Raw genomic sequence first — 3,230 nt, 5'->3', positions numbered from 1 at the left:
AGTTTTCCCGTTTGGAATTTTCTCAACTTATGACATTCCACCGCCGCATAACCTCGTTTCTATTCTTAGCACTGATATGATCATCTCCACATGAATTCACTTTCATACAATTTTGATGAACATAAATTGAGCCTTTTGGGAACTATAAAACTTTTCATTTGAAATGTTTCTAACTTAGTAAAGTATGTGTTTGAAACAAACTATTAGCTCAGAAGTTAGATAGACGTTTGTAAAATATTAAAATCTTTCTGGGTACTTGCCATTTTTTGGTAGCTGTAACCTGAAATTTTTTTAAACAATTTATTTCTGTCCATCATTGACATTGTCATTTAAGAAATAAATTAACCTTAACTGATGGCTCACAACTGCAATGCTATGGAGTTTAACTTTAAGGCAAACAGCACAGCTAATCCTTAAAAATTCCACTTATGCGTATGAAATTAACAAGTTCTAACAATATAGTGCATGCATTCTTTGTAATTTCAGGAAGGCAGCCAAAGAGGCATGTGGAACCTTATCATCATGAAGATTTTTCTATGAAATTGTATCATTCATTTGCTTCTTGGGCATGCTTATATTAAAGGATTGTGCCTTGTTTTTGTATTTGATAAATTTTTTTCGTATCCATACCTGTCATTTATTTTGCTCACACACTTAAGCTTCAGCAGCATTAAGTAGGAACTTCGGCTCCCTTCAACAAATTCTATTCTATAAGCAATCTATCAATCGTGGGGAAACTCAACAACAGCACTTTTGTAAATTGAGGTGAATTTTAGTTGGTGCCTGTTGATGTACAGAATAAGAGGTTTTTCTCAGTTATATCAATCTTTTGAGTGCCATCAATTTTTTCTTACTAAGGAATACTGTCTACCTTTTCTTTGACAAGTCAAAATCTGGTCATTTCGGCCAATGATTTATCTTGATCAGTTCCTTTTTCAACATGGATCAGTGAATCAGGATCTTTGCGAATTTCCCTATCCAGATTTAATTGTTTTGTCTGCTTCTTCGTTAAAATAAGATATACTGGGGATTCAATAGCCTCTTTTAGGCTTTCAATCAGTTTCAAGGAAAGAGTATTACAATGAATCAACTGTGGCTGCACTATGGCAGCTGCACTGAGACTGTGCTGTGGCAACTGCACTTAGACCGTGCATATGCACTCTGTCCGTGCTAGAGCTGTACTGTGATGTTTCAATTCAAGAGCAGTATAAGTAGTCACAGTAGAGTCCTTTTAGCAGTTACTATGCAGCTTTAGTACAGCCACAGCACAGATTTTTTTGTACGGGTAACCCTCAACTGAGCCCTTCAGAGAAAGGTTGAGTCACTTGATGCCCATATTGATAATATATAACTCAACCTAAGGGAAATCAATCCTTTATTACATCAACGAGCGAACAGTAAAATGTGAGACCAATACAAATTCACCAGTGATTTATACATGAAATGAATCACTAACCTAAATTCTAACACGATAATTCTCTTGTAGTCTGGTATAGTGACGGTGCTGGGAGCTTTCTTATCGATTGGGTTCGACAGATAAGACTAATGAGTTGTTACATGATAAGACTTATCATGTAACAAGAAATTACAGAGCGTAATTAAGTGGGGTTTTGGCAGTATCTTAACAATGCACATTCACTTTCCAGAATGCAACTCCATATTTTTATCTCCATGTTCCTAACTTGTTGAATTCAGGTTGTCGTTAAACCTCAGCATGGTCTGATAAGTGTTTCTAAGCTTACCTCCATTTTTTAAAATTCACTTTTAATTTTAATTTATCAGATTTTACCTCATTAGATAGCTCAATGGGATTGTTATTGTTTTGCTTAATGTCATTACCTTTCTGGATTTGACCCTTCACAGCACTGAGTATGAATATAGTTCACTAATTGTTCCTCACATAACTTGGGATAGTTGAGATGCATATCATTATATGTATCTAACATACACGTTCAGGCTTCCTCCTAGCTAATCGCCGTGAGCCTAGTCATGTCCTCCCAATTTCATGTCCACTGGAGGCTCAATGAAACAAACAGGTTTCATTGAGTACTTGGATGGGAACATTAGTGACCCTTTTAGTCGCCTTCTACGACAAGCAGGGATACTGTGGGAGAATTCTACATCCCCCTACCCACAGGGGAACCTGATACCAACACCTACAAAACCAACAGGGTCACTATCTTGTCAATTACCTGTTGAGCTATCTGATTGCATCATTAGTTCATTTAATAAAGCATTCCTCACTTTGAAGTGATTCTGAGGAAGAGAAACGATTCTAAGGAAGCAAAACGAGTCTCTCCTCACAAACTTGCAAATCCAAGATTAAAATAGCAGTTGAAAACTAATCGATTACAAATCTACTCAACCAATTTTAATTACTGAGACCACTCAAAGGCTTTCACCAATAAAGCAAGAGAATGTGTCTAACAATAAGATGACCTCTAGACAAATCATGGGAAGGAAGCAAATGTTGCTTTAGCAAGGAGCAAATGATTCATAACAACCTATTCAGCACCATGCCCCCCACAAATTACACACAAGGATATACACCAAAGTGTGAAAGTACCTCCTTTCCCTTACTTTGACTTTAGCAGAAAATACAGGGCAAATGAATGCTTCTCTGCATTACTTCAGGATTCTTTAGAATCATACAAAATATTAACAATAACACCTTTAGCAGTGCAAAAGAGTACTACAAATCTTCAAAGACATATGCCCTATATACTCCTAATGTAAAAGCAACTCCCAACTAGCACAGCAAGAGGGTTATAATTTGACTTAATGAAGCCAATACATGAAGGGAAAGCCAAGGGCCAGAGCATGGGTGAGGCAGATGGAGCACATGCCACAGGCGGCAGATTTCAGGAGGCAGCAAAATTTGAAAAGTTTGCTCAATAAAGTCATTTTATTTACATAATTAAATCACTTAAAAATTATTATTAATTTATAATTAAGGATTCAGTTTAACTAAAATTTCTTATTTGCAAACATACGGTTTGTACTTTCAAGTACCTACTGCATCACAAAAAAAATAGCTTACAGATGTATATACTACATTTTAGTGGTGGGGGAGGAGGGAGGGAGAAAGGGGGCATCAGGGGAGGGTGCAGCAAACTGTTGTTTCCCCTACCGGACAAAACTCCTAGTTCCGGCCCTGGGAAAGCCTATCTAAATGTATAGGAAGAGATATTGACATACACAGAGGGATAGGTTAATAAATGAATACAAAC

Source organism: Ischnura elegans, chromosome 1 (genome assembly GCF_921293095.1).
Source record: "Ischnura elegans chromosome 1, ioIscEleg1.1, whole genome shotgun sequence".
In the NCBI taxonomy this organism is placed as follows: Eukaryota; Metazoa; Arthropoda; class Insecta; order Odonata; family Coenagrionidae; genus Ischnura; species Ischnura elegans.
Note: the sequence above shows the minus strand (reverse complement) of the source record.